The sequence below is a fragment of the Dermacentor albipictus genome, chromosome 7 (assembly GCF_038994185.2).
Source record: "Dermacentor albipictus isolate Rhodes 1998 colony chromosome 7, USDA_Dalb.pri_finalv2, whole genome shotgun sequence".
NCBI lineage: Eukaryota > Metazoa > Arthropoda > Arachnida > Ixodida > Ixodidae > Dermacentor > Dermacentor albipictus.
The window spans coordinates 137408909-137433661 of record NC_091827.1 but is presented as its reverse complement, the minus strand read 5'-3'; the positions used below and the strand labels follow the sequence as shown (position 1 = coordinate 137433661).

Genomic DNA, 24753 nt, shown 5'->3' with positions numbered 1-24753 from the left:
TCATCAAGGTAAGAACAAAGTTGATCACGTTTCGGAAGCAAGCTTCTAATGTTTGTCAATGAAACAGATAAAGAAAGAGGTAACTGAGACTGCCTGGTGTATGTTTGACAGGAGTTGTGAGTAGTACGTGAAGTCTGCCTACGTTTCAGCTATCTTGGTGATTTCATGACTGTGTCTCACGCAAGGTCATACACATTATATATGCCGCCCACGCGCAGTATATCAACATTAAGCTTGAAATGAACATTTAAAGCCTTGCCGAACTCACGCAACTTTTTCCTGGCGATACGCGTCTGGAGCGAAAAGTCCTGCCGAACAGCATAGTCAGTGCCCTTCAATTTTTTGCCTAATCCGATAACGTTATCTTTGTCTTTAATGTGCGTGAACTTTACAATGATAGGCCTAATTTTATCTGGCTGATGTCGTCCAAGGCGGTGAGCATGTTTAATCTGGGATGAAACAATGTTAATACCCAGAAGTTCAGAACACAGAAGAACTTCAGTTTGGCCTAGTTGGTTTTTACTGCAAATCATAATGACCGCAAAAAAGACTGGGACAGAGGAAGAAAACACATAAACAGCACGGGCGGTATACTAACAGCATACCGCCCGTGCTGTTTATGTGTTTTCTTCCTCTGTCCCCATCTTTGTTGCGGTCAATATGATTTTCAGAACACAAGTCGATCACATTTTTCTCGGAAGTCGACCATGTCTCTGCAGGGTCATCAGTGTGCCAAGAAAAACTGGAGGACGCTTAAGCTTCGCATTCAAGAGTGGAACGCGACAGCGTTCCCGTCGACCCGCCAAGGAATGTAAGACACTGGGCTACGGCGCAGCGACTACGCGTCCCGCATCGGGCGCGGTGAGCGTCGAGCAACGCAGCGTTCGGCGCGGAAACGAAATGTGCGCCTGAGCAAGCGACGCACGCCTGAGCCTTAGAACAGCTCGTTTCTAAGGCAACACCGCATTCACTAGAGGCGCGTTTGTACCGCTTTGAAGCATGGAACTCGTGGCTGAGTGGTAGCGCCTCCGTCTCACACTCCGGAGACCCTGGTTCGATTCCCACCCAGCCCATCTTGCAAGTTGTTTTTTATTCATGAAGTGCCTGCTGGGATTTATCGCTCACGGCCAACGCCGCAAACGCCGACACCAACGCCGACGACACCGGCTTTTCTGCGACACGAGCTCCTTAACGCTGTCGCGTTAAAAAGTAAATTGGATCGGCATTGCCTGTTTTCAGCGTCGTCGCAGCGCGATTCTATTTTCTTTAGCTGTAGTGCGACGCTGTCTGGTACGGACGGTGGACGGACGGCAGAGGCATGGGCGCTTTTTACGTTAACTATATCTACTTCCACGATCCGAATCCTGGCTGACGATTGCTTCAGTTCAACGTCGACTGACGCCCTCCACTGATTCATAACCTGAAGCTCGCTGCGAATGTCTACTTGTGCGGATTCAATTCTCTGGACGGTTGCTAATACAGTAGGCCAAACAGCATCATTATCCGGGCCAGGGTTGGACTCAATATCACCCGAAAGCATCTATGACAAGTGTCTGAGACAAGAGAAAACATAGTTTTTGCCACTTGCTAGCATGTCTAACAAGTCGCAGGGGCACGACACCATGAACAGGCAGTGATTCGACGTTTTTAGGCAAGAACACCGTTTAAAGTAACTAACCTGGAAGAACACAAATGGCAAAGGCTCCATTCTAGTCGCGGCGTCGTGCCCTAGCGTGCAGTCGGTGGGCAGCAGCTTATATAGACCGTTCTTGCGTAGGCGCCGCCATATTGTGAACGCAGTGGCGCCGCCTATGAGCAGCGCCATACTGGCTTGTGTGAAAGCGGTCTTTGGCATGGTAGGTATACGCTCGGCGGTAGGTTATGGCGTTTGTTTTCGCGGTCGTGCGGTCTGTTTAGTATGACGTGCGTCTTCTACGTGGTAAACGGTTCTGTGAGACGTGCTGAAGTGGTTTAAGGCGTCATGGCCGGAATTTTCGCTGGCGTTGAGGTGGACGGAACACGCAGGGTGGTGTGTGCGAGAATATTTGAGCCTACAATCAGCCTCGCAGATCAATTGTGTATTTCCGGATGTTCCAATCATTAATGCGACCTATTGCAATATTATCCTCTATTTCTCAGCTGCGGTTTACGAGCCATGAAACATACGCGACGATCGTAACAGCGTGCGTACCGTTCTGCTACGATAGGAGCTGTGCCGTTATACATTTACAAGGGTTCAAACTGTCCGCTGCAGGTTACATTGCGTGACTACTTGGTTGGATGGATGAAGGTTCCACCCATGAATAAAATAGTTTTGGCTAGTAATAGCAGCATACCTTACAGTCTGAATTGAGCTTGTCCAGCAAGCGACAGTTTACGAACTGCGCGAGCGTCCTAAGCAGTAGTAGGTGCTGGATTACAGATATCTTTGCTCTATATAGCGCATGGTCCAAGCATACGGCATCAGCGGTCATATATTTATAAACGTTGTGTGGCGTTAGCCCGTTTTCGCTTGCTTTTTAGAGAAAGAAGATGATAACCGAATTTTCTTTTCGGTTGCGTTCGTTCAGTTCTCTACGACGCACTCACACGTATTACGGAAATTTCGCGCTCAAAAATAGCCATCGCAATCTTTTTATGCGAACCCTCTCATATATTATAGTTGTAAACAGGCTAAAAAGGAAATGCCGAAGCACACAGCTTATATATCCATCGTGCTGGCTCACCAACCGCAGTGATCGCGGTGTTGAGCAGCGCCATAGGCCCCATGCAGCTAGGCTAGCGTAGACATATGATAATTTCAAGCATACTAGACTTGAAATGCGTGAGAACAACGTTAGTGTATCACAAATATTTGATAGCGCCTGCCACTCAGATGTTTCGTGGTGGCCTTAGGTTGGCCGTGCACGAGCGTGCGCTCTTATGTTTTATGTTTTACTCCCTGCGCCAATCGATCAGACAGTGAGCTGATTTACTATTCAATGCTGGTAATACAGAGACGCCGGTTTTCTTTGTTGAATGAAAATCGATATAAGCAAAATAGTAAACAACACATACACGCAAGGCGACTGACAATGCGCGTACACCGGGGCTGATTATGCGAGTCACATTTTTGCGCCCCCAAGACATATTTCTGCCTGCAGTAGTTACCGATGCACTGAAAGGCTTCCCTGGCGACCTTATATGAGCGAACATGGCGTAAATTTCACAAAGATCTAAAACATCTCGAAACCGTTCCGCAGCACGCGAGAGCAATACTTTCAAGCAGCGCCGCGCCGGATCGTCCAAGCCAGAGAGGAGGAAAGGCTCTCCGTGAGCCCTATCCTCCTCGCCCGATTAAACGGTCTATTAGCCCCGAGAACGAACGCGGGCGGCGCTGCGAGCGCCGCTCGCGTGACGTCAGGGCATGGACTCGCGCCTGTCGTCTGCTACAGTTCGGGCGTTGTCCGGGCGCTTTCTGCGGTGTTCTCGTTTGTTCGCCCTCGTTCTTTCTGCTTGTATACTTATGGTGGTCGTCTCAAATATATTTTTACGACGTCTTCCTTTGCGAACATTTATTCAAAGAGCTAATTTCTTAGACAACAATGCAGCTGTCGAAGGCAACGCTACAGTGCCAGCCGAAGCAACGCAGACCAGCCCATTGCGGGTTTTTCATGCGCGGATAGACAATCGCAAAAGCACAGCCTATAGGAATCCAGTTATGATACCATACCTGCCGCGGTGCAACAAGTATGTCACAAAGCTGGCTATATATGACTTCTGCAGCAGTTACGTTGATTTTATTCCGTTAAAACAGGTTTCCTCACGACGAGTAGTTCATGGTATAATATCGAATTTTTGCATTTCCTCACAGAAACGCTCGGCAGTAGCACGGTGACTTAACTAATACTGGAGCTTAGATTCTACACGCCTCACTTGCTTCTTTAACTGCTTGTCAACATTAGGCGGTTCTTCACGTGTTTATATTTTTTTAAGCGGCGGAAATTTGAAGTTAAGGTAATGAAGGCGTACAGCTATTTACAGAGTACAAATAGGAATGTACCAATATATATTCCCTTTTCCGTGCTACACGTTCAACTCACCTCTTTAGAGCGCGTTTGTTAATGATTAATAATGCATGTTATGTTCCTCTTTTTTGTCTATGTTACCAAGTGTATATCATTTATTTATTTCAATGCCGCAGTGTGTTTTGCATTGTTATCGTGGAAATATTTCACTGTGCTTTCATATATTGTATAACTGCAATGTTTTATGGCCACTATATAAATGTAATTTATATGGCGCTTGATGTGTTACCCCATGCAGCCATATTGTATCTAAGAGGGTGAGATTACCTCAAGCCGCGTCTGTGCGGCTTTTTCCCTCATCCACCTCCATTTACCACTCCTCTGTACATGTGTGTGTGTAAATGGAAATTAATAAATCAAATTAAATCAAACTCACTTGAGACATTTACTGGTGCTTGTTGCTTGAGGAATATACATGACGAATCTGTTTGGCAAACTGACACTGGCTGCTCAGCCCAATTTTTTTAGTGAAGTATGCCTGCTGGACCACATAGCTGCAGCCACAAAGCAGTCGAAGCGTCAGTGACTAGTAGTATGGGACATATTGAAGATATTGAAATTCCCCCTGTGGAGGGTCAGAAATCAAGTAAAAGTATATGCAAGGCTTGTAGTGCTTTCTTTATGAATGTTTGCGATTGGATTGGAGCAAACTTAAATTAGCCTGCAAGGTTCTCTTTTAAGTACCGACGAAGCGAATAGTTATCCGTTTGTGTAATTAAATAACGCTGGATCGAGACATGGTGAGACAAAAGGTGCTTGAATTTTCCTTTTGTAGGCAATCTAAGCTGCGTAGTAGTAGCTCGAGAATACTTTAGCCATTCCAGTTGGCGCTGTAAAAAAAAATGCTTTATGGTTTTCATTCGAAGTTGAAGTGAACTGATGGATTTCGCGAACATAGCGTGCCTCGCCATACGGACAGTCGATTGCTACCGTTACGTGATCAGGGGTGTGCCATATTGTCGATAAAGGCTACTGAGGGCCACTATGATACATTTCATCACTTTCAATTGAGTGGCTGTCGATCTAAACAACGAAACTTTTCTCTCAGGTGATTGCTACTATGGTGTTTGTGAATTAACTATGTAAATACTCTACATGACACGCCGTCGTGTTAGCAGCCATGAGCAATTCGTTTTTTGGAGGCCTGTTTCAGAGGGGGATGAAAGTAGCAGCAAACATTTTCATAAGAAATGCGCGCCTAACTATTTTTTTACGTATTAATGAATGGCCATATTTGAATAGAACAACACACCAGAGTAATAGGAATCATGATGACAGCTTCGCTGGGCAGTGTCTTTCTAACATCGGATAACATGTTGACGCCAATTACCAAATTTTTCTTCCACGTAAAATGCAATACCTCTCATCGCTAAATACTAAAGGAATGTTAAGTGTTTAGCGAAGCATCATACACAACTTCGCGCGTTGAATTTGCAGATATTCTTTTTTTAGTCAAAATTTACCGATAGACACGGCGCATATATGCATTGCAAAAATTTGTAGACCCCTTTAACGCTACTTAGCTTGCGATATCCAAGTCGCAGTTTCTCGACTGTCATGTGTTGCCTGCTCGGCTCTTCCCATAAGTGCCGGCAACCCCATACAAAACAGCTGACGCGCGCACGCGGCTTTCGCCGACGGCTTCACGCGCGCGCGTTTTGCTTGAGAGTGCTAGTGCGGATGCTGGGTGCCCTGTTTCGGCGCCACCTGTTTCTTACGCCCTGCTAGTGGATCAGACTTGCTGAACGGAGTGCCTTCCACGTTGTTTGTGTTTTCAGTGGCAAGCATTAGAAATATATTCGTCTCTATAACCAACGCGGTTCTGAGTGGCATGGCGGGCTCCTGGACATTCTTGTGCGAGCTAGACGCCAGTTCGAACTGCCCAGCGAGCGTCAAGTGCCTCCGTGTTGACCTCTGCACGGCCGAAGACGCGTACGAGTGCATCTTCAGCTACAGTCACACTACCAATACGACATGGATTGTCGACTGGGAAGAATATGCTGAATGAAAGTGAATGTTTTATTTTCTTGCTCGGGTTTCTTTCGATGGCGCCTTTCAGGCAAGAAGTCGCGATAGCAGCAGCATAAATTTTCATTTACGGAAGCTCTTTTCACTACTTCTAGCGTGTGATGAATGCAACTATTCAAACGTGTCCTTCGCGCCAGTCCGAGTGTTAGCCGCGAATGTAATGCGCCGGTTTTCAGGTACTTCAACGCTGCCCTTCGCGCCGCTCCGAGTGCCAGCTGTGAATTTATTGCCGTAAGGTTTTCAGGATTTTAACTACTGAGCAACTCACCATCGCTGATAATGTCAGACAATGTGACGTATGGCGTAGCAAATATTGTGTAGCCCCTTCATAAGAGAACATCTGAAGTATTGTATTGCTCCGTTATACAAAAATAGCACCTTCATTTTGATTGCACTGGTTTGACTTTGGTTTTAGCCATCCAGTACATTGCACAAGAAATTGCCCCTAACTCTCTAAAGGCTGTATTGCTCTGCCCTGCATACAATCGCATTATTTTTCATGTAGTGATATAGCCAGCGTAAAGCAAAATTTGTGATATGTTAAGGCAAACAGGACAATCAATTATATTTCAATCCAAAGCCAAAAAAAATTTGCAATGGCGAATCATATGCATTGAAGTACAAGCATGTGTTTCTCCTCTTCAATTGTACATAGTGAATTTCCAACACCCCAAATAAAGCACTTATCTGACGTGGTTGTTGTGTATTGAGTCGTATATAGCAGATATACTTCTTATGGACAGTATCTCTAAATCTCAGCCAGGTACGAGTTTGCCATGCTTATTGTTGTGTGGTTTCTGTAGCACAAACCAAACTTACCAAGCTATCAGTAGCAATTGGCATCGACAGCTGCCAAGGAATGGCAGGGAAGCAGAGCAAATTATTTCTTAACGGCAAGGTACATACAGTCGGCCTACATTGGAGCACCGAGTTTGAGGCAAATCTAGTCGAAAGTATGACTCTCTGCCATAGCAGCTATGCTGAATCGGAAACCAGTCACAGATGGCAGATATAGCATTCAGTAATCTAAAATCTCAAGTTCACTGGTCAGGAAGGCTGGCTGTCAAGGCTATACTGCGGGCAACAGCCAGATGGCTGTTCACAAGGATACCTATGAAAAAATATTGGCTTCTGCAGTGGACCAGCTGTAGTGAATGCAGTAAAATTTATAAAGTAGATCTGTAGAAATAGTACACGCATTTTGACAGGCATTTGCCACTGTTATAAAGCGCACTTCAACATATTAAGTATCAACTGCCACTAGCACGCATCGTCTTTCAACATGAATATTTGGGGCATTACCACAAGTTAGGGAGCAAAGTCATTGAGGGCAATGCTAACATAAATTGTAGCACACACAAGCCATTTATTTTTATGTAAGACTGGTCTCCTACATGAAGGAAAGGTGTGTATCAACGCCATTCTCTTCCTGAACAACCTCTCGTCCTGTTCTTCATGAAAGTTTAAACAATCCCCCATTGTTGGAAATCTGTTCGAACAGAAATTTCAACATTCACCTATCGTACATAATTTATACAATCAGTAGCCACACACACCACTATTCACGAGGTGTGTACATTTTGTACCATTGATTCCACTTTGACGAATCTATTAATCTTATTGAAAATGGTGGGAAAAAAGAATGTTGCTCAAGAAACTAACAGTGGCTAGTACTTTCTGTTCTGTTGCTTGAGGTGTTTTGCAGTAGTAATTTCATAAAAAAAAAGCTTCTGCTCCTTTCCAGTTAGTTTGTATTTAGTGTACAAAACCAACATAAACAGCAGAGCATCTAGCTCATGCTATGCATTTGAAATACCAAAGCACATAATTGTTTAAGTTGCAAAAAAAATGTTCGGGGTATCTTATTTATTTATTGCCAAAATGTTCCATAAATGGAAATTGTCAGACAACACCAGGCCCTCCCCGATTGTAGACACGCTGCGCACGAGGGAGTGCGGCCTCTGTAAATCAGAAGGCAGGTCAGCTGAAAAAGTTCTTTCCTTGGGGCATTTCATAATGCTCGATTTCAGGGCATCACAGGAAAATGTTAGAAGTACTGAAGCAACACTGCCACGACATTTTTCATTTATTTATTGCTCTCATAGACACTTCTCAGGTCATTAACAATAGCAGGAGGCTTCATCCGCTCTACCAAGCAAGAGCGCCCCTAAAAATACAAAATGTGCACCTCCGCCCTAGTTTATTGCTTCAAGTGACATGAAAGGGACCAATGGTAACCTTTCATCAAAAACCAACAACTCCTTTGACATAGTAAACAGACATCTGAGAGTAAGTACGCATCAGGCCAGTGTGTGCCCCATATCAAATGTAACCTCCTTTAGGCCCCATGGATATCGGTGACCAGCCAGCGTAACACCATTTTAAACAGTATTCGTCACTTATAACGCTGGTTGGTTCTCTGGTGAACTCCCCTCACAATCCTTACCCAAGTGAAATTCAAAGGAATGAGGTCAGGACGAGGGTCTGTGATAGGCAATGCAAGGGTTGCCATGGAGGCAGACAGAGCAGTGACAATAAATCGTGACTCGTTCCACACATTTGACTTTGAACTACGTCCCATTTTTGAAAGATGTTGCATACCTCCTCCACAAGCCAAAACAGGAAGCAGAAGCACAAATTCTTTTGGCAGCACCTTGGGATATTTCATGGCTATCAAAGCAGAACCAGTTTTGCCAAATCAAAGTGAGACTTCATGGTCGGCACAAAGTGGCCTGTCTGCCAGAAAGCACTGTCAAGAAGGACAAGTTGGTCAACTGCTTACGACTGGCACTAACCGTTCAACAGGCGCGAGTTCAGTACATTTCTTCTACACCGCGCAGTACTCTTTATGTATGTCCTCATTCTTTCTGCCATCCATGTTTTACTGAGCTTTACTTAAGATGCTCAAGCAGGATAATGGAATCCTTAAAGGGACACTAAAGGCAAAGAACAATTAACAATGTAGTTGAGGCATTTGATAAGGCTATTCAATTGGGAGGGCTTGGGCAAACGATATGACTTCTTTGGAGTGAAAATCGCAAGCAAGCACTGCGACATCCTAGAGGGTTCACGGGAAGTTTGATTATTTGAAGCATCCCCAAAAGACAGTGCATAATGGCATGACCCACCAATGCTATTATCATTTTCTGGTAATGCTTAGTTAATTCCATGCACTTTACTATTCGTGAAACACGGATCAGTATCCTTAACCGAAGTGACAATTCAAGTTAAACGACAATGCAATGTGCTGTTGCACGACTAACACTTCGTATGACTGCAGCACAGCAACAGTAGTTTGTATGCCCTCCACAGGCCCTGGGCGTTGCCTGTTCAAACATTCATGAATGCTGCCTACTCTTGTGTTCAGTGCCTAGTTCCATGGGACTTCGCATGGGGCACACCACACTTCACGCTTAAGTGCAGTGCATGTGCACGCTTGGCCTTTTGATGTTTGGAGGGGCGACCCTCTCGCAGTCTGCCTGAGCCTCTACCCACACCAGGCCGACGTCTAGCTATTCCAGTCGGCTGAACTTTGATGGTGCGGCCACGCCTTCTAGCACTTGTAAAAGCACCCTTCTGGGCAAGATAAGAGGCAATCACTTGGGGCTCCTTGTGCACTTTCTTCATTTCTTCCAGCACCTGTTCAAGTACAGTGAGATAATAGGGGTTTTCGGCAGCCAAGGAGTAGTAGCGCCACTCCTCTTGGATTTGTTTGAGCACCTCGGCAGCATCCTGGGCAAAAAAAAAATAAAACAAAACACAAAAATTAAATACACTGTCCCACTGTTTGCTAAATTATGATACCCTTTCCATCCTCATTTATGCTACATAAGCCTCTCCCATGTAGAATCTTCCCTATGCTTGCTGCTGAGTTGATGTATGGTGACCAGATATTTAAAGTTAAGTCTGAACTCACGCGCAAGCTGTAAAGATTCTACACACACTCACACAGTGTGAGCACGGAGCCCATCATGACCTGCTAGTAGGAAGAATTAGAGCACTTCACCACAGGACAAGCCACTCGTACTCTGGCGTGCGTTTCACTGCACATACTTTATGTCCCCAGGACTACACAGTCATCCTCATTACTAACACCTCTGACATTTATAACCAACTGTTCGTGACAATCATGCGGAACAATTCAAATATATTTTACCACTCTTTCAATTCTTGCTACACTAGTATATTCTGACACCAAGTTTAGCAGGCTTCTCTAGGATGAAAAAAATCACAAGTAGTACTGTATGTATTGCGATGAGGCTAACTAAAGCTTCTGCAGTTCACCAACATAGGGTTCAGAGGAATAATACGAAAATACTTGGCTTTGCAGAAAAATAATGTACTGCAGCTCATTAACAGCACTGCTGAAATTGTTATCACTGACAGAGTACTGAGCTTTTCATCGTTTAAAAAGGTCGTGTATAGACCATATCAGCACAATAATGTGCAAACATAGTTCATTTGGCTGTGTTATTAAGGGAAAAAAATCGGACCACTACTTTATTGCTATAGCAGTTTCAGGAGATGCTGTTGCTTTAACCGAAACAAAGATTGTAGTGAAATATGTTTTGAATTCTAATGACGCAGATAAACGTGTGAGAACATTTCACTGGGACTCCCTAAGGCGGCACAGCCACCTAAAGGCTTACGAACTATTTGTAAAGGCCGTTACAGAGATGTACCTTTGCTCCGAAAAGAAAATAAAGCTTAAGAGAAGAAATAAAAAAGAGCCCGTGGATTGATAACGAAATAATGGAACTTTGCAGCATTAAAAGCAAACTCCTCAGAAAATGCCAAGATAAACCCGGCGACGCTCTTGCAAGAGAAGAATTTAGGCAGATGAGAAACAAAGTAAACGCAAAAATTAGACTAGCTAAGAAGCGCTACCACACAGGCAAGTTTGCAGCTTGCAGTCGTAATACCGGTGAAACGTGGAACTTGGTTAACCTTCTAATATGGAGACCTGAAAGAAAGAGTATATTGATAATACTCTTGCGGACGCCTTTCTCGAGTGACCTGCTGTCCAGATAGCGAATGATATTAACAAACACTTTATCGAGTCAGTAAACATCATCACAAATGGGTGCATACCAGCAAATCTCCGAAACAATGTTACATTCTCTAACATTCATACTGTTTTCTGCCTACTGTTGATGAAGCAGAATTGTGGGATATAATACGATCCATGAGCTTAACAATATCTCCAGGTTTTTATAAAATTAGGATAAGCTGCGAATGTTATGTGCTCAAATCAATACTTCTTTACATCTTAAATGAAACATTAAAAACCGGTCAGATACATGAAAACATGAAAGTTAGCATTGTGAGACCTCTTTATAAGAAAGGATCTCGAAAGCTTTACGAGAATTACCGACCAATTTTAATTCTTTCGTCTTTGGCAAGCATATCAGAAAAGATAGTCTTATGTAAATATGGTCTCATTCTGTGAAACGTTTTGCCTTATTAACCCAGCGCAGTATTGCCTTTGCTCGGGGCAGAGTACTGTGGGACTGTTGGAAGATTTTAATGACTATATCTGTCTGTAACGAAATCGATAAAAATAATGTTGTTTTGACTCTTTTTGTTGACACATTAGATCATGAACGGTTACTATCAAAACTAAGCAGATGTGGTTTTAGAGGCCCGTATTACTCATATTTTAAAAATTATTTAACAGGCAGACAGCAGTGTGTCCGTGTGGCGGAGTCCTATAGTTCTTTGTTGTGTGGTAAATCAGGGGTACCGCAAGGGTCAATATCGGGACCGCTTTTGTTTAACATTTAAATGAATGATCTTGCTTGCGTACCACTAAAATCAAAAATTCATTTTTACGCTGGTGACACGGCTTTAGTTGTATCGAACAAACTTTCGAACGAAGCCACTAAAGTATTACAGTATGATGTCTGTAAAGTACTTGATTGGTTCATTAAAAACAAAATGTTTATTGATAAATGGAAGACTAATCTGATATGTTTTCACAGCCCATATAAAGTGGTCACAGATATTTCCCCCGTTTATCTCCCCGTCAGCGACTGACTTGCATGCTCATGTCCTCCGGTAACACTGGTAAATAACACAAGTACCTCGGGCTACACTTTGACGACACGTTGTCATGGAATGTCCGCATTGAAGAGCTCGAAAGGCGCTTACGTGCTGTGTGCACTCAGTTGTATGCCCTAAAATCTTTCTGCGATGTAAATGTTCGTAAAATGGTTTATAAAGCACTTGGTGAATCGATCATAAGGTACGAAATAACAATTTATGGCTTTGCTTCTTCTAGTAGATTTAAGATAATGAAGCGCATCCTAAAAAAATTGCCTATAGCCTCTCGTATAGCACACTTGGTCATGGGGAAGACGTCTTGCCTAGCATGTACCAGTCAGACATGTTGTTTGTCGAGCAACAAGTTTTGTTCGACGCCATGTGTAAGAGTTGTTTTTCTACTAAATTAAAAAACTCGAACGCAAAATCTCGCAGCTCACGTCAGACAGAAAAATATGTGGTACCTCGTGTGTACACAAACTACGGCAAGAGGACTCGCGCTTTCTACGTGCCGGCTAATTTCAATAAATTGAATGAGAATGATATCGCAGGAACATTTAACGTCATGTGTGATACGTAATGCCCATATTTTTAAACGTTTCTTCGTGATTTGAAGCATGCGAACCCAATTGTGAAGTCATCTTTAATGTCAATGTCTTTTCTCCTGTTGATGCAACATTATCTTTTGTTTGCAATATCATCCTTTTGCAATGTTATTTTTTGCCTATATTTGTTTCTTTCTTATTTATTTGTACACATATCAGCACTACCAGCTGACTACCCAGCCTCGCACACAATGTTGCTTATGCGGGCTGGATTTGTAACCATGACACGACTGGATGTAATAAAGATTATTATTATTATTATAAAAGAAATAAGTGATGGCATGGTAAATCAATGTTAAAGCAACTTAACTTTCTGCTTCATATCCAGAAGCTGAACCAGATTCACTCTTGCCTGGTAATATCAACGACCTAATTTCGGTTATATTATGCATGCAGAAGCAGCAAGACAAGAAAAATTGCAGGGAACACACGTTTGAGAGTATTCCTGTACTTACGAAAGCTGTGCAATCATACCAACTACCTAGATTGCAATACTTGATCACGGAATGTGGGGATTAAACTTTGGCAAATTTCTGAATGCAAAGTTCATACAACATACCTTAAAAGCAAGCAGTTTCCTAGTTAAATACCTGGAGAAGCTTTTGTACAAACAATGACATGAGAATTTAGGAAACAGCATTCACATTGGCCCACACTTAAAGCTTCTATGAAAGCCCCTATAAGACAGTGCGACACACACCTGGCGACGTTCGTTGGAATTGGAGCACTCCAAGTGATGTTGGTCAAGCTCTATTGGCTCATCCTGAGGCTCAGGTGCATGTTGGCTGCGTACTTCCTGAGCAGTGCTGGTGGACGGGAGCTCTGGCAGCACCTCACGGAAGCTTCCAAAGAAACTTTTGTCAGGGCACTTGTCACCCAGGGCAAGGATACCTAACTTATGCCGGTCATCGGGTTTCAGTATTGGGGCATTTGGAAATCCTCCCCCATAGATGCTATGAACCAATGCTTGAAGCTTGCAGAATGCCCCTTGTTGGCCATTTCTACAAGTGCAAGTGCCGACGTCTTGCCAAACGTGATAAATCTTACCATCTTCCTGCCCACTGGGCACCTGGTACAGGCTATCACCAAGAGCACAGACCGACTGTGCAACAATTTCAGGCATCCTGTGCACAAGCTTGATATAGAAGATTTGGTGAGCTGGCACACGGTTGTATGCATGATTAAGCAGTCTTCTCGAAAAGTAGTCCTCCCAGACTGTTGCCACAAGGTCCACAAGGGCAACTACATTATATGCCTTTTGCCTGCGAAGCACCACATCCTTCAGTACACGAATAGTCGCTTCAGCATAATTGTTTGTGTTGTGGCCTCTCGTCATAAGGCTCAACCGAAAAAAGAGCACCCACTCTTCCTTCCGTTCAAGGAATGCACGTACTCGTGTCACATATGCACGGTGAGGCTTTCGGAGCAACTCTTCAGTGGTAGCAGCTAGCTCTTCCGCTGATGACACATACATCACCTGCAGGGGACAGAATAAATGGCTGGTATGCTTAAAGCCACATTTCAGTTGTTTATCTCACATGACTAGACACAATATAGTGAGAATAAGCACACATCGGGCTTTGGTAAAGTTCACAGCATATTGCCAATTACTTGTTTCAGAGCACTTCCCATATGTAACACAAAATTCAGGCGTCCGCGGTGTACCGTAAGTCTGAATAGGTGAGCATGTAACCAGGCATGCTAAATTAAATATAAATTAATTAGGAAACAAGTGCATTCTGAACATAACTTGTGCTAATAAAATAATATTTTTGTGAATAATGTGGCACTTCATATGGTTGCAAGAGCGATGCAAAAGTAATCACAACAAAATTGATTATATATATAAGTTGAGAGTGTCAATTGTTCTCGTGCTAAAGATGTCGTATGCCAACAGATGTTATAGACGAACAACAGAGCAGCAACTTCATCAACTTTGGCATCAGGCTCTACTGTCACCAATGTGACAATGTTTTTGAGCATTCATCGATAATCAAGAACATGAGCATGGAATTTCTTATGCCTGAATGGTGTAGAACGGGTGGACGCAGTGAACACCATAAATGGCTGATTTACATAAGCAGGCTCAAAATTTTTTGCTGGCACTGTAACCTGTTAGATAACATTCAAGCTTACAGAAGGCACAGGGAGATAGGTAACTGAATTAGATAATTTTACAGCGACAAAAATAGTCATCAGAATGTTTCACAATTGCACTCTGAAAATGCCTTCCTTGAATTATCACAAATGAAGTTCACACTTTTCACACTCAACGCTGTATACGTTTCCATCAAAGAAGCAGCTGTACGACATTTTTTAAACAAGAAGAATCGCCACTCTCAACTTTGCATATATACATAAATAATCAATTTAGGAGGCTGACTTAAAACCATTTCCCTTCTGTTCGTGTTGCTATTACAGTCGTCCTGATGTCAGCAGTTGCTACAAGTAACATGATGGCTTCTTGTGCAAGCTTTTTACAAGCACCAGCATTGAACAATATAGGCACTCGAAATGAAAATTCTATTTTGGGCGTGTGCTGTAAACTAAATGAAATTCCTCTGGGTCTCGGGCCATTCACGTAGTCGAAAAACACAGAAGCTGATGGCACAGCAAATCACAACACTGGCATTCAAATGAACTGCTCTGCCTGTTGCGATAACTTACTTTAACATCCATGGTGCTGCACATCAGTGCAGTTGTGCTTGAACAAAACGTTTTTATTCAATTAAATTTGGCTACTCTTCTACATGCAATGCTTAAAATTGCAAGACATGCACAACTTGGCACTCAAGCCCTTACACTTTCAGCTTTACAGTTCATCAAAGGGAGCGTTATAGTGGTAATTCTATGAAGTCATTTCTGCTTCAAGGCCATTCTCCAATTACATTGCTTAAAACTGCTTGATTGAAGTAGGTAAAGCCAAATATGGTTTAATGCTGGCTGTCCCGTTATGCGCCTGCTAATATTTTGGTCATTGGAAGTTGTAGGTTCTTGCTTCATAACAGTGTGACCAGTGTCGAGTTTTTCACCGGTCGATCTGGAGCAGCCGCTGCAATCCTGGAGTGAGTGCTCGGATTTCACCACCCCGATTCTGCCAGCGGAGAGCAAGAGTGCTCCACGGTGGATCATACCACAATTCCGTGCTCACATGTGACACAAACAGACTTGAGCTCTGTTCGTCTACATGGCTACTATAGTCGCCTTCCAACAGCGAGTGGAAGTGATGTATGCTTCTCACCCTATTTCCGCCTGAACCTGCACCTCAGCAGTGTAACAAGTGAGAGCAATCTGGCACAAAGCAAGTTCATGCCACTGTAAAATTAAAATGCCTAATTCAATCGGAAACATCATGCCTGATTCTATCACTATAAATAATGGTCTTTTCATTTCCACCTACATGTCATGACACGTTCTGGGTAGTTGTTACTCCATATGATATGCGAAAGCTGTACATGGGTGCAATGACGGACAACATAGTGGAAAATCCCGGATAACTTTTGACCGCCTAGAGCCTTGTAATGAGTGCTAAAAGGTTATCACTTGCAGGAGTATTTTTGCATTTTGCTCCTATCAAGGGGCTGCAATTTTGGGTTCAAATACACAACCTTTTGTGCAGTACGGTAGCCACTGAAGCAGTGTCGCAAGCAAAGTTGAGATAATCCACATCATAGCATTGCGCATCACTTTTACGCACCTTCTGGAATGCTGTCATCAGTTCCCGCCTCTCGTCACGAGTGATGCTGCTGCTTGATGCATGGAGCCACGCCATTCCGCCTGGGCCACGTGGAAATGGCAGAGAAGTTGAGTTGCTTCAGACCGTGTTGCTTTCTGAGCTGCTTTTTCTGCCGGTGAATTGTCAGTCATGAATGACTGTGGGGTCTGGAAGATATAATTGAACATGTTGGCATTTTTTTTCTGATTGAAAAGCAGTAAACTCTTTTATACTATCAAGGTTATTTTGTAAATGTGATGCATTTTCGGTTGACAGATAAAAAAAACTGATTTGACCTTGGATTAGGATGTACCCCCTCCAAATTTCACTGCACCAATGGTGTGTACAAAGGCTGTTAGTCTCAGCGCCTCACAGACTGATTGGCAGGTATGATTGTAAACCCCTCTATTTTGCTTTACTATTATGTATACGCGCTTCACTATTATTTAGTTTTGTCAGTTCTCCTGAAATTATCTGACTTAACTGTATCAAAAGACATACTTCAATTAAACTTTTGCCATTGAATAACGAGTGCGAATTACAGGTGCTCCTTTGCAAGCATATTACAGAACCTGATTATTGCACAATGTCAGATGTGGTGCTCAGAAGAAATTTGATATATTTTGCTTTCATTTACAACCCACTCTAATCGTTTTAGTAACTCAGACTTTTACATCAGCGCAATTGTACGTTAAAAGTATAGCTTACTTACATGTAAGCCACCAAAACAGAATGGATATTTCTGTTTCAAGAGGCCAAATGCTGTCTTGTAGCTTTCCGTTGTCTGGGAATTGTGCATAAGCACAGCGATCGGTATAGCACCGACTGGAGTAGCTGTGAGCACTACTGTAACGGTAGCCTGTGACTCGTCACAGGAAGCTGTTGAGTCCAAAAAGATGATCTCGCTTGCAGCTTCCAAGCCTTGCGTCCGCTGCATGATCCTTGTAACAACCAATACCGCCCAGCAGTTGCCATCCTTTGACTTGGTCGTGCTAACATTGACCCCTGCAAGAGGTCACAGATAAGAAGTTAAAAAGAGCAGTGTTTGAACACTTATTTTGTCACTTCTAAAACATTGCATTGTCTTATCAGCATCATTTAGCCTGACGGAACCAAAGCCACTTTCAACACGATAGTATGGCAGTACAATGTTACGCTTCAAGCTAAGAAATGCATATTAGTGCAAGCAGAGAAACTCTGAAAGTAGTGGAAAGAAATTGAGTGGTGCACCAAACTTCAACTGCTTTATTGAGAGCAGTGTAAAAAAGTACACCAAATGAGCATGTGTGCAATGGTTACTTCAAGAAGTCTAGAAACATGTCAACAGCTGCTTGTCATTCCCAAACTGATAAACAGAAGTGCCGCTAATGCAGTGTGTGCCTCTTGATATAAAATGCCTCCAACTCCCATGTGAATGTGACACTACTTCTGCCAAGTACCTTAATCTCACGAAGTGGCTCATATGGGCATGCAATACACTGTGCAGGAAAGTGCACACTACTTCTGTCGTTTAACGATAGCTCATGCTCCCATGCTCAGTCGTTGACACAGGATACAATTTGTTCTACATTATATTTCCACTGAACAGCGGTATTTCACATGTTGTGCCAATCATGAATTTGACGTAAAGTCGGGCATGCTTCTTCTGGCATATGAGCTTCTTGTCAGCGCAGCTGAACAAGCATGCCGGACCTTACATGAAATGCACAACAGGAGTTGTAAAGGTTCGAATAATACCACCTAGGCAAATTAAAATGCACCTGAAGCATGATGCACAAGTTTTAACTCGCCTTTTTCACTTGCATGTTCAATAGTAATAGGGCTTCGATCGTTGTGCCTGCTGTCCTTTACAAAGGTCTGCTTGAGCCACAAAAGACTCATATATATCCCGATATCAATATGAAAGGTTGCTGTCAGCTTTAATTATAGATAACAATAAAATTAATTTCACTCCAGAATATGTTACATATGAACAATTGTTTTGTATTGCATTCGAATACTGCCATTCATATGAACAGAGTGGTATGCTAAACTTCACCATACATGTCTTTTCTGTCAGCTATCTAACGGTAAATTGCCCTGGAAGTTACTGGTGGAAAATAGATAGCATCTCTTGCACATAAATTCAGTAACAAAAATGTAATACAAACTAAGTACCACCAAATTCAATTTGATCATGCACTTATCTTTCTCCTAAAAATGTGTTTTTATAGCTGCATGTCAAGTGCTTTTCAATAGCTCACTACAATTTGTACATCATTTGTTCTTAAGTGGTGATGATGAATTTGGGACTCTTGAGTCATTGACAGTAGGGCTTTCTTTTTCACTTTCTCTCAAGCACTAGTAAGCTAGCCACTAATTAAACTGTTCACACATTAGCACTTATGTTTCGAGCATTGACGCTAGACAGGTGATGCAGCTGCACCAAGAACATGCATACACATGGTCACTTCAGGCCTTGTGTACAAAATTCAGTAAAACCATCGCACAGGCACCAAACGTTCAAAAAATTACTTTGTAGGATAGAAGAACCAGAAGCTTTCTTTTCATATTCAGTGAACTGAAAATTGCACTGCACTTCTTTCTGAACCCAAAGAGCAACAAAATGATAAAGAAGGAAATCTTAATGGAAATGCCTTATCTCAATGTCTTCAGCCTGCTGCAGGAAGCGAAATGGGATTATTGGGAACTTATAATGGCTTTCTTTTAAAACTAAGTTGTCGTTTGGCAATTATCAAAAGTTAACCCACAAGGTTGATTCGGCTTTGCATCTCGATTACGTGCCACACACAGGATGACTAGAACAGCAAGTAATGACTATTTTTGCTACAGCCTTATCGGGAATTCTAGACGCTTAAAAGAAAAGCACATTTTACAAGCAGCATCAATGCACCATTTTGATGATACAATGGCGCCTTTTCCTCCAGCTTGCTGAGTGGATCCAGTTCATCACCATAGTTATCTTTGCACCACATCCTAAACCAGTGGTACACAGTGTTAGCAGATGGATTGAGTGCACCATTTGCCAGTTATTGGACACCATCATCTTCGACAGCAAGTTTCTGCTGGTGAAGCTGAAGAGACTCCGCAGGTGCAAGGCCATCTTTAAAATAGCTGTGGAAAGTGGCCCGTGTGTCAGCAGAGCTTCGTAGAAGGCGCGGTCCAACAGCACAGCTCAGGGTTGTGGCCCTCCTTTAGCTTAACGATGGCGCACAAAGGACGCTCCCTCTTCAGAAATGAATCGTTTCTTTGTGTTTGCTTTGTCACAGCCTTGATCTTGATGTCCACAAATGCTGGACAGTTCGTGGACTTCAGGCCAGCGGTCTTGTTGAGGGGACTGTGCTGGCATCTCCATCTCTTGTGAAACACCATCCTTTAAAGAAACAGAGAACAGTAGTTTAGTCATCGAGGACTTTTCTGGTTTTGTAAAGTGCTGCATTCTTTTTCAAATATATGTCTGCCTCGTTAGGTAGCTCGGCATGGTACTGAATTTTGCAGTTAAATGCCTCGCTTAGATCTGTACTCATTGTTTCTGTATTGCTGCGCAGGTCTCCTATAAATGTGATATCTATATTTGTTTTTTTATGTATTCTTACCCTGTTCCTTTACGTTCCTTGTTTGGCTTATCAACACGCAATTTGTATGTGCATGTTTATTACCATGTCTTTCATTTCTGTATGTCCACCTGCTATAGTCCCCGATGGGACTGGTAGTATTGAAAATAAAATAAATAAATTATACACATAGGTAACCAGCAGCATTCTTGCTTGTGCCAGTACTGCAATGGTTTATGAATACTTGCATGCACACAAGACAACAGCCTGATGCCTTCGATATGAGTAAGGGCATCATACAACTTACGCTTAGACATGACGCTTATATAGACCTAAAGCTCTCATAATTCAGAGTTGATCAGAAAATGAAAGCAGCAACAAGTCGCCTGCGCAGCAGGTGGCACTTTACAATATTTAGCACGGCATGCTCCTGATAATTAATACATTAATTTTATGTTCCCTACTTCTTTAGGCTCAAAATAGACGAGGTACGAAAAGTGCCGTGTTCCGCCACTCGTCAAGCTCCTGGCCGAGTCAAGTGCGCGGCAGTGCCACAAATAGCAGAAGCTAGGAACAATGCAATCTTCTACAGTAAGCTATGTTCGATGGACACGGGCTACTTCAGCCACCACTTTCCAAACATGAAGAATAGTCGCACAGTATCACGAGAAATTTACTGTGAACACGGGACTCTTGGTTTCAGTTAAAAAACAACGTTTCAAATATGCTATTCGTACTAGTAATGGACAGTCTGTGAGCGAACTTCAGTAGCACCGATACCATTTCCACGCCGCACCTACGGTTGCAGTGCACGATCACGGCACCATTCAATCACAAGCACAGCGTCGCGCCTTTCGACATGATCAAGGCGCATGCAGCGTGTTTGCCCTCCTAGCGAAATACACCCTGTACGAAAATAAGCCGATGTGGTTGAAAAGCGCGGTAGCCTGCGTAACCGGTTGTTGGTTCTTTATTCGAAACTGCGGGAACGACGTCGAGCTTGCGTGCTAGTGTGATGACTGCCCAATGTCGCCAGCCGCGCGAAAGCATTCGCTTCTAGTTATGATCTTTCGAAGCGACGAGCGATATATTATAATAGCTGCACTGGCTGCAAAGGCTGTGTGGCAGCAACAGCAGCAACATGGACGAGCTCTTTATTGCAAAGGAAAGCGCGCAGAACCTAGTACCTTCTGAAATTTGAGATTTGTTCTATCTTGCGGCCAGCAGAAATTTATAACCGTCAGGATAGCACGCACCCTTCGTCGACGTCGTTCCTCGTACTTAATTGGCGCCACGATTCGGATGAGTCTTACTGCGTTCGCGCCGACGAAGAAAGGACGCCACCGTACCGTGTGCATGAATGGTGCAGTCCTTGCGGGCGGCAAGTATGCTCGAGTCCACAATACCGGCGAATGAACAAACGATGTGTTGTCGAGGTACAGTGTACTAGTAATGCATATAACAGAGGCACGTTCAGAAGCGAAGTAACACTGGGAGGAACCTTATTTTTTTAAGTTTAGGCGTTTAATAAGTTTAACACTGTGCGACCATATTTCTGATTCGGGAATTCACGACCGAAACAATACGGTGGACGACGTCGCTCACACGAGTGCTGCACGGCACTGCTACGCAATTAGCACGGCCAAGAATTGATCAGTCGTAGCGCGATTATGATTTGGCAGTCACGGGCCCCAATGCAACCTAAAAAGGAAAACGTAAGCTTAAAATTGATAAGAATTCCACGCGACTAGAAGACCACTGGGAAATAATCAGACTTACCTAATCGTGAATGCTGCAGAACTAGAATAGGAAGAATAAAACATGTCCCACGTTATCAGCTGGCACGGCTCCACCGTCAGCCTCACACGTGCAACACCAAAATAAGATATCCCAGTTCATTAGAATATTCAACATTAAAGCGTGGTTTTTAACGAAAATCGGTAAATGGGATCGATGACGAAATGCGATCAGCATACGAACATTTTCCAGCGAATGTTCCTTTAAAATGGCGATCACAAGCGGCTTACGTACGCGAAATAGCGTTGCCAGCCTTGGGTCTAGCATACTGCTTCTAAGGTTCTGTGATTTTTCTTACGCTGTACGGCAGGTGCCTATGCGACACTTGCGTGGCCGGACATGCTAGCTGGTTGAATATTCGAACTTTCAAGCAAATTTTCTTAGATCACTTTCATTCAGCATATTTGCCTCTGCACCACCTGTAGAAGAAACAGACAATAACCAAGGGCTTCCCCTGCAAACTTGCCTCTTTGGATTTCGGACTTCCCAGTCGACAATCCATGTCGTATTCGTAGTCCGACTGTAGCTGGCGATCCACTCGTACGCGTCCTCGGCAGTGCAGAGGTCAACACGGAGGCATACAACACTCGCTGGGCAGTTCGAACTGGCGTCCAGCTCGCACGTGAACGTTTTGGTGCCCGCCATGCCAGTCGGGACCACGTCGGCGAGAACCACGTGCGCGCGCCAGCGTGCAATAAAGAACGAACTGCGTAGGCTCAGTATGGGGTTGCCGGCAGTCATGGGAAGAGCCGGGCAGGCAACACATGAGCTCATGGCGAGAGCCAATAGGGCGCAAGGGCGCCCGGCGGGAGTTGCGCCGTCCTCCTCGCCATCCTTTTTTTTCTCTCTCGCGTGCGGAATCATTCGCGGAAAGCAAAATACGCGCCCCGGTATTACGTAGATGTTGGCAGCCGGTTAGCTGCGCCAGGTGCAAATATTTCATACAGTCTAACTTGAAATAATGAAATTGATGGACAAAGCGAAACAATTGATTCAAATAGGCACAGCGCTACGCAGAGAACAGTGCAAGAACGAGTGCCGTCAAGACCTCATGGATTGTAGTGTCACATGGACAGCAGCGCAGCACACGTGACCTAGAAACCTACCCGTGCCAATCTCCAAAGGCCACCGGCATCATAGAGTACATGCCTTGTTCTGAAGCACACTGGAGACATGCCTCGAAAGTACAATTGCCCTTGCATGGTTGAAAACGAGGGAATTATTTTGTGGCCTCCGAAAACATCTCGCATCATTCACTCATCTCAGCAGTTATATTTTCGTCATGACTAAACTGCAGCGACGAATGCGCCAAGCCCCGTCGCAACTTCAAACTTCAGAACTTAGTGTGCACCCTCCTTATACCGCGACCAGGTTTGAAATGTTTATTGTTACAGTACAGCACCATTAATAATGTTCATTAGATGTGGACACAGTTTCAACAAGCATGGTTAGAAACTCGTAAATTATTGCAATGAAATATGGTGATTTTAACCAATAATTCGTTACATGTGGGACTGTTATAAGCGATAACTGTAGTGTACAGTCGCGTTCATAAATTTGGAGACCATGCGAGCCCGTGGCCATGTGCATGCGCGCGCCGTCTTGCGGCTCGGTGCCTGCTGTCGAGAGTATCGCAGTGCGCATGCGCGTCCATCATATCTCTCTGGCCTGCTCGCTCGCTCGCTGCGCACCCGCGAGCGCGCCGTTCACAGGAATTTGCAGCCGCCGCCGCCAGTAGTGTTGTTCGCGAAGCAGCGGCGCGACATATTCGATCCCCTTGGTCCGATCTCGATGATGTTTTTCAACTACGGAAGCGCCTGCTTTCTTCGCTTCTGTCGTGGCTGTCCGGCCGATACCACGATGTAAGATATCTACTCTTTAGGTGTAGATAGACGCAACTTCAAGACAGAAGATCTTTCATTGGTTTTATGTCCCGTTGGTATGGCAATGGCGCTTCGCGAAAAATCCGAAGTGATTGAGTGACGCGCGAAAGTATAATTATATATAAATTTATAGGTCACCATGGTGAGGGGAGATGGTGGGGGAGAGGGCATCGCCGGGCTAATGAGCAGAAACGGCGACGCGTCGCCGCCTGCAGACGCCGTTCTCTGGTTGGTGGTATTATGCGCACGTTCCTTGTCCGCGCAAGCCACCGCCTGCGTTCTAACTGAAGTTGCGTCGTCGCACCAATAGGTATCCGCTGCCGTCACCGGGCCGATGGAAGCGCGCCGTTGCAACTTTAGCTTGTCGATCGTGTCTCAGCAAGCCGAGAATCTTCCCCACCTAAGGAGTACATATCTTGCACCGTGGCCGATACACACCACTCGCCGTTTCTGCGGAGCGGGGCGTTCCCGGCACAGAGTGCTATCGTCGGCAGAATACCATGTTCGAAGAAGCGCTACTCATTGTCAGGCTTTCACGCTGCTATGCTCAGATATTTCCACTGCGTTATCGCGCTTCCCTGTTGGCGGACACAGACGTTGTCTGAGAAGCCTTACACTGTGAAAGTGTACAAGCGCATTTTGCGTATTGACGCTAGTCTTCTGTAAGCATGCCGCCAAATGGACAGAGCGCGAAACGAACAAAGATCTCCGATCGCGCCCCTCGTGACAACGAACGCAAATTACGATAATCGGCCCACGCGCCGGTGCGCCGCGAGCGAACACACAGGCCAGCGAGATAGCATGCACGCGCAAGCGCACTGCGATACTCTTGACAGCAGGCACCAAGCCGCCAGATGGCGCGCGCATGCACGCGGCCACGGGCTCGCATGGTCTCCAAATTTATGAACGCGACTGTACATGAATGTAAGCTGCGAGAATTTTTTTAAATATTGTTACGTAAGAAGACGCAGATGAAAAGCTATATACAACTATATTTACAACGCAATACGCCGCACTTGGCCAAGAGGCAACAACCCGCGCTAGCTTCCAATCGTCGTCGTC

The 24753-nt window shown here is 44.2% G+C and overlaps 1 protein-coding gene and 1 pseudogene across 4 annotated transcripts in view; one reads left to right on the top strand and one right to left on the bottom strand.

Moving 5' to 3' along the window:
* Nucleotides 1-22544, bottom strand: part of LOC135897806 (uncharacterized) — a 28436-nt pseudogene extending 5892 nt beyond the window's left edge.
* Nucleotides 1-24753, top strand: part of LOC135897809 (sarcospan-like) — a 297173-nt gene that overhangs the window by 203198 nt on the left and 69222 nt on the right. The window lies entirely within an intron of this gene.